This window comes from Nipponia nippon, unplaced genomic scaffold (assembly GCF_047370975.1).
Source record: "Nipponia nippon isolate SJK-2023a ecotype South Korea unplaced genomic scaffold, ASM4737097v1 scaffold_5, whole genome shotgun sequence".
Classification (NCBI taxonomy): domain Eukaryota; kingdom Metazoa; phylum Chordata; class Aves; order Pelecaniformes; family Threskiornithidae; genus Nipponia; species Nipponia nippon.
This window is the reverse complement of record NW_028262369.1, coordinates 54,356,492-54,364,843: the sequence shown is the minus strand read 5'-3', so window position 1 is coordinate 54,364,843 and position 8,352 is coordinate 54,356,492.

Below are 8,352 nucleotides of genomic sequence, written 5' to 3'. Positions count from 1 at the left end.
TTAGAATTTATTATAACAGTACCGATGGGTAAAGGTCACCAAACAAATCCTTCTGCCGTAATCCTTTTCTACTCAGACTCCATCTTTCCAGTTATGTTCTCAAGCCTTCTGATTTCTGTTGGCCCATTAGGAATATAACACATCACTAAAGAACAGACACAGAATATTACCATTTCTGAAATGACTACCCGATTAGTTGGTGTCACTGTCGGCAATTGAGCATTTCTTGCTCTGACTACTCTGGATGAGCATGCATCCCCTCTGGTGCCAGGCCAACCTTGAATTCAGGCTCTCTTAACATCAGAGCTCCTTGCTACCAATCACTTGAAAAAAGGCAATTAATATGTGTGCTGCTAACTAAAAATCCGCCGTCATTCATACAGAATGTATGTTCTAAGCAGGACTGAACGTATTGTCAGTCGCTGAGATAAAATGCTCAAATAAGCTGGACCTGGAAAGGCTCTAGTAGATGAAACCACCACTGCTCAGCAGAACGGTTGTCCTCCAGAAGTCAGTTCCAGCACAGTAATAGGAGGACTGGCCAAGAATGACTGGGAAGAGGAGAGAACAGGACACTTCTTCCCCCTCTCCTGCCTCTTGTTTGTGCCTGCTTTGCTTCTTGCTACCAGGCCACTTCCTCCCCATTCCTCGTGCGCTGTTCGGAACCCTGATATATTTCCACCACTTCCCAGAGAGAGAATGTGATGGCCTGTGACACATCATTGTTAAAGGATCCCTTCCCTTTTATCCAGATGAATGTTTCCTCCATTACTTTGCCTGCTATTTTTAAAGACACCTGAAACTCTTCTTTCATCCTCCTGTATATACCCTTCCAATGTCCATAGTTAGCTGTCCAGTTAGTTGTCATTAGGCCAAGTTATGCAGTATATTTACCTACTTTAATACCCTCTCATAACCCAAACCTTCCAGCCAATTACCTTTTTTATTCCTGGGTCTGCTCTGAACTTCTTCCAGCTGCCTTCTGCTCAGAAGGGAATGCCATGAACTAGATGTAAGTGCGCTAAAAATTACTACGTCCCACTCTGGTATGTGATGGGACCAACTTCAAAATCACACTAGGTTGTTTTGGGGATTTGTGACAAACTTGCTGGGAATTGTTAATCCAGAATTTCACTGGCATAATTCTTTCCCTATTTCCCTCCTTCACTCTTTATACTTTTCAGATTATTTTCTTTTGGTTGCAAATTTTTGCAGTTCCTATCCTGAATTTCACTTTGTGTATTTTTGTCCTGATTTCTGTCATCTCTTCGGCCACTAGTTTTGTAAAACTCCCTTAAGAAGGAATGTTAGAATTTCGGAGGGGCGGACTACTATTCCTGGGTCTAAAGTGGCATTTTTAACCCAAGCTTGAACCAAACAACACCTGAAGTTTTGAACACAGCACCCTTATGTCACGCTAGGAATACCTGTTATCAGTAGATTTTTAAGTAAGTTTTTTACATACATAGTACCTTTTATTCATCTGGCAGACAAGTGTAATGAGTCAGAGAGAAAATACCAAGTAGTCCAGCAGACAGAGAGGGTCATTAGCAAGGAAAGATTAGGTGGAAAAACCTAACTGCTCCTTTCCTAATAATTAAATGGAAATTATATTTCCAATTTAAATTTAGCACCGTGGTAAAAGCTCTACAGAATTAAAAGAATCTCAAGGAGGAGACATCCCTGTGTTTGCACTGTCCTAATAGGGAACTGTTTGTTCTAGCAAAGTACACTGTTTCTCTTCGATGCCAACTTTGACAATGCCAGAACAGCTCTGTATGTTTTTATTGGCGTTATGCAATGCCTCAGATTATGCTGCCCAGTGCACATGCATACAGTCTTGACCTTCCTTCCCAAATTAGAGAAATATCTGTGCCATATTCTTATCCACAGACTGAAGTGATTGAATGGAAACGCAGGAGGAAAGGATGAGACGGAAGGCCAGGAAATAGATCTGCCATCATTAATTCGACCTTCTTTGAGTGCAACAAGCCCCTGGTCAAATGGGATCCACAGAGCATGGTGACACTCTGAAACCATCAGCAGCACACAAAGCCTCTGCATTCATGTGAATCACTTGGTTTATTAGCTTGAAATAATCTACATCTAAATTGAAATGACCACAAGTTCCAAAACTGGTTAATTTAAAGATTTTATCTACATTTTATCTAAAATTTTATCTACAGACAGACCTTTCAGAAATTAGATACTATAGATTTCTTATCCAGATTGGAATTAGGTCTAGAGTTTCAGACACACCATATTATTTTTTCATACCGAACTCTCAGAAAATCTTGTAAGTACATGTTTATGCGGCTGGATGTGCCACATATGTACACACACACTCTCTCTGTATTTATTTAAGTACATCTGTCCAGTATGGTATGAGCTAGTAATACGCACAAAAAGCAAGGCAAACACAATCTGCATCATAGTGTATAACACCAATTACTCACAACCAAGAAAGATAAAAGAAACCAAAAGAGAAATACTTACCAGCTGAGGTTTTCTCTATACAACTGGACCTGCTCAGGTTTAACAAATTGTTGTTAATGAAGCTGGAAGATTAAGAATGATGCTTTCCTTTGGGACACTCATCACTCTCTGGCAGCCAGCCGCTCTTCTATATAACAAAGATGTCCCCGCTGACTCATCATTCTCTGAGTCCTTGTTGAATCTGGATTTAATTTTCACCTTGCTAATGTTCACCAAAGACTGCAATTCTTGGGCATTTTGCCAGGACACAGTCCTGTCCAGCTCTCCACGATGTGGAAAGATGGCTTGACTAGGTTATCAGCTTTAATTCTTTGCTATTGTCTCAGATGATTTATCTGCTGACTTGTCTTGACGCCTCGCCTCGTAGCTTCCTAGCTGTGACCCTGCTCAGCCACTCCTTTGTCTTTGTTTGCCTGAAGGACTGGGGAAATCTGATCTTTCGGATAGTGACAGGCACATACCTAAGACATAAATGTCACTGCACTGTGTTTTTTGCTAAAAGAGATGTAAGATACAGCTAAAACATTTGCTGGAAGTTGAGATATACATAAGTAGATAGTTAGGTATCAGGATCATAAAACTTCAGAAGGAAATATGCTGAGCCAGAACTGAAAAAACACAGGTCATACTCAGTCAACATGTCAAGCAGCAGAGAGCATGTGGGTAAGCAAACAGAGTCATCCTGGAAGCAGGGATGTCCTGTGGATTTGTGTCTGAAAAAACATCAAGCTGAGGCTGAACACAGATGTACCTAAACAAACATTAGTATAATACTTTCATATGTAGGGCACTTACATTAGTTTTAAAAACATTCTCAAATTTTTCCTGTGGCTTCAAATATTCAGAGTATGGGAGCTCCACAGGGTCTTCCTCAGAGGGAACTGCTTTAGTATCCACCACTGAATAAGTACAGTTAAGACAGTTTCTCCTTAGATGCATTACTTTGAATTTCATACACCAGATGTTGCCAAGGCTGTCAGTAATCAGAAACCCATCTGCAACTTTACATTCAGCTTTAGATTCAACTGACCTGAGTAACCAAGACAACTGCAAACTTTGGCTCTTCACCCCTTTAGGTCCATCCTGTTGTTCATGAGTATTGAAGCATGTGGTGCTCTCAGTAAATTTGGCTGGCAGTTGTTGGATGCACAGACTGCCCTTTTGCACTGTGGTAGGGTGAGGGTGGGTTTTTTAGGGAGTTTCTTTGTAAGTTTCTCAGCACCAACCAGTATAAAACGAAGATATACACATCTTCACAAAGCTAGTGAAGAAAAAAAAAGTCTTTATAGCTACTTGGTAGAAATGCAGGAGTCCATTTATTTTCAAGTACACTACAAAATCAGTACTAGTAAGCTAAGGTACAAGAAGACAACGCGAATGATATGTAACATAACCAGAAAACAGCTTCTATCAGAGTGGTGGTGTTAACCTGTGGTCCCCCACTGATGCTCTTCCGTACCAGGATCTCACCTTGATTGCACAGATCTGGCTACAGCAGGAATTCACTGCACAGACTCTGTGCAGAGCTCTCTCTTCAGAGCAAGAACCGTCCAGCATCCAAGTAACCCCACAGACCACCAAGCCTCCATCTTCCTTGTAAGTTACGAGAAGTAAGAAAAGATGAACTTCCACATTGAGGCTGCTTTTTGTCAGTTATGTGCACTTTGCTCTCAGGTGATTTTTCATTTTAAAGTCTGAGTAGAATTAACTGTGCTTGCAGGAAGACAGCACAATACATCCAGATGTGGCAAATGGCTATTGCACATAAATGCAGCTGTCGTCAGGAACAGCTTCAGCATCTCTTGGATTTTGCAATAACCTGAAATAGATGGCAAGGGGCCTTGGAGTGTGAGCCACAGTCTCACTGAAATCATTTCAACTGGTGATCCAAGAGAGCAGGTAAATCCTGGCTCCTGAAGTGAGGTGCTCTGACCTGACCTTGTGTGCCACCTAGTGCTGCTATTAGAAAACAAATACCCCACATTAGGCAGAAAGTGGAGTCATTAAATCACACCTACACCTGTCAAAGGTAGAGATACAACAGCCGTATATCAGGCACAGTATTCATCTACGTTTTAAATTTACACTATTTTGAGCACTTCCCAAACAATTTTCTCCAAATACAATTACATTTGCAGATCCCTTCTCAGCATGCATTAAGAGGGACCAGAAAATTTGTCTTAATTGAAAATATATAAAGAGGGCCAATCCAATGTGCATGAGTCACACCTGATATCCAGAGTTTACAATCATAAACCTTCAATCCATCTTTTTAGGGAGATTTATAACAATTTTTTATATGCAATTTATAACACCAGAGACTCCCACTGACACTGCAATCCAGGTATGTTAAATTCTGTAGGAACTCAGAAGAGTGCCACTGCCCAGAAGACAAGGCAAAGGTGACAAACAAGCCCTGTTCTTCTGCTGTTACACTTAGGATTTGGCACAGGAGCCCAAACAATTCTCACCAGGTTACCTCGAGTACTGTGTTCAGTTTTGGGCCCCTCACTAGAAGAAGGACATTGAAGTGCTGGGGCGTGTCCAGAGAAGGGCAACGAAGTTGGTGAAGGGTCTAGAGAACAAGTCATACGAGGAGCGGCTGAGGGAGCTGGGGTTGTTTAGTCTGAAGAAGAGGAAGCTCAGGGGAGACCGTATTGCTCTCTACAAGTACCTGAAAGGAGGTTGTAGCGAGGTAGGGGTCGGTCTCTTCTCCCTAGTAACAAGCGATAAGACAAGAGGAAACGGCCTCAAGCTGTGCCAGGGGAGGTTTAGGTTGGATATTAGGAAAAACTTCTTCACCGAAAGGGCAGTCAGGCACTGGAACAGGCTTCCCAGGGAAGTGGTTGAGTCTCCATCCCTGGAGGTATTTAAAAGACAGGTAGACGTGGTGCTTAGGGACATGGTTTAGTGGTGGACTTGGCAGTGCTAGGTTAATGGTTGGACTCGATGATCTTAAGGGTCTTTTCCAACCTTAACGATTCTATGATTCTATGAAGCTAATGGCAAAAACCTAATTTTAATCTCAAAGTCATCCTCCTTCTTCCATTCTGGAAGAACTGGTTCACTTATCCTGTTTGTTACATTTCTTCAGGGATATCTTTGATAAGGCTTAATACGATAACAGAGTGCCTCACTTAAAAAGGCAAGAATGGAAATTTTGACAAACTAAAAACACACAAAGTAATTATTCACTTCGTAATATAATGCCTTCTTCTAAATAAAACGCTATTGTTCTTTTCCATGTCCTGTTAGAATAAGTGAGATGCTTGGTCACAAATGACAGAAGCTTTGAGACTGTGATTAGGTCAAGATTTGGGAACATTCATATGATCCATATGCTCCTATACTATGAATAGAGAAGAGAGCAATGGTTCTGCTCTTAAGAATACACATCTCCTTAAGTGTATCTCATCCTAAACACAGAACATAAATATCTACAATTGGTGCATGGAAATACATAGATGGATCTTCACCCTCCTCTAAACCGAATGGGTCACAAGCTGGAACAGCAGGAGAAGCATCACACAAAAATCCGTAACATAACACACACACCTACATTATCTTTGGTCCGGGTTTTGTGTTAGTAACTTAAAAAACAACCTCCCATTCAATTTTCTCTAGGTTTAGCTATTTCTAAAGCTTTTCCAGTAGGATCCCACTTGTATTAACTCCTATTTTTGTTACCTTTATAGAAATACTTGGCTTTTTAGAGTATGTCAGTCCAAGTCAGCATCAATTAATGAGATGCAGCAAGGGACTGTTAAATTCATGGACTGGACTTTACATACTGTACACACTGTCACAATGGCAAATTCATGACTGACCACTTTTCCTCATCATAATTCTGTGTATTAAAACCTGGGACAAGGTCATGACACTCTCAATATAGATATTCACAGGATGTGTTTAAATCAAAGCCCTTCACAAGATCAATCTTATTTTGCCGTCACTTTTCCCATTTTTAAGTTGTAATGAGACAGCACAAAGAGAACCACTACTTCACAGCTTTTTGAAAGGCATTTAAAGGCTTGGATAAGTAAAATGAATAATATATTTGTCACTGAAAAACTAGTACATAAAACATTTATTTCTGACAAAGTTAAAGCCTAAGAAAGCCCAAGTCACCCAAATAATAGGTATGAAAAACTGCTGCTGCCTTTGAAAAACAAAGTATGGAGGAAATAACACTACAGTAACAATGGGTCAAAGCTCAGTGTAAGAGCTTGTAGAAGAGGAAGGTGACTTTGTTTTAAAGCAAAGCTGATTTAATTTACTCATATTCACACTCTCATACCCACACGATTGCAAGCACTAGGATGTGTGTGTCCAAGTGGTCTGATCAGCTTTCACACACCAAGAATGTGTTTCAAGGTTGTGTGGTCAGGTTTCCTTCAATGACACAAAGGACAAGAGACGATGGCTACGAAGTCTTAACCATAGCTCCTCTGTTCAGCTGATGTTGACAAGGGTGTTCTGGTTTTTGTCTGTGTCTTCTTCTGTACCTTTGGGAGCTGATGGTAATTAGTTTCTATCCTGTCAAATATCTGTGAGGCTTTATGATTTGCTCAGACATTTTCCTCTCAATCTGGTTGCCCTGAAAAGCTATACAGAGATGCATTGGGTTCTTTATGACTTGTTAGTCCAGGTGTTCATATTTTTAAACTCAAGCACATATTTATAAAAGAGTATGCAGAAATATGCCTAGCTAGACCAAACAGAGTGTGTATACAAATCATACCTGTACAGTGGATCCCCAAATATCCACACTTGATCCTCTATCAAATGTCATCGTTGTCTAAAAGAGCAAGTATGCCAAAGGAAATGAGAGCTGGGCAATCACCAACCATATGAAGTTTAACAAGGGCAAGTGCTGGATTTTGCACCTGGGACAGGGCAACCCTGGATGTACCTACAGACTGGGGAATGAGGGGCTGGAGAGCAGCCCCTCAGAGAGGGATCTGGGGGTTCTGGTCGACGGCAAGTTGAACATGAGCCAACAGTGTGCCCTGGCAGCCAAGAGGGCCAACCGAGTCCTGGGGTGCATCAAGCACTGTATTGCCAGACGGTCGAGGGAGGTGATTGTCCCGCTCTACTCTGCACTGATGTGGCCACATCTTGAGTACTGTGTGCAGTTTTGGGCCCCACAGTACAAAAAGGATACGAAGCTACGAGAGAGTGTCCAGAGGAGAGCCACAAAGATGGTGAAGGGTTTAGAGGGGAAGCCGTACGAGGAGAGGCTGAAGTCACTTGGGCTGTTCAGCCTGGAGGAGAGGAGACTGAGGGGAGACCTCATCGCGGTCTACAGCTTCCTCACAAGGGGAAGAGGAGGGGCAGGCGCTGATCTCTTCTCCCTGACGACCAATGATAGAACCAGAGGGAACGGCAGGAAGATATGCCAGGGGAGGTTTAGGTTGGACATTAGGAAAAGGTTCTTCACCCACAGGGTGGTGGAGCACTGGAACAGGATCCCTGGGAGGTAGTCACAGCACCAAGCCTGACAATATTTAAGAAGCATTTGGACAACGCCCTCAGACACATGGTGTGAATTTTGGGGTTGTCCTATGCAGGGACAGGAGTTGGACTCGAGGATCCTTGTGGGTCCCTTCCAACTCAGGACATTCTATGATTCTATGAAAACCTCCTTATTTTTACTTACATCTAAAATGAGTTTGAAAAATGTAAAAGGCTATCTCAGTTTAAATTACACTGCACTAGTTCATACAGGGATACTTGGGTGGACTGTGATGACCTGCATGTAATTTGATCCTACTCAAATTAGCCCTCTCTAACTATATTCCCTGGCAAGCAGATCAGTAATCTCTTTGGGAGCTATCAGCCGTGTGGATAAACGGT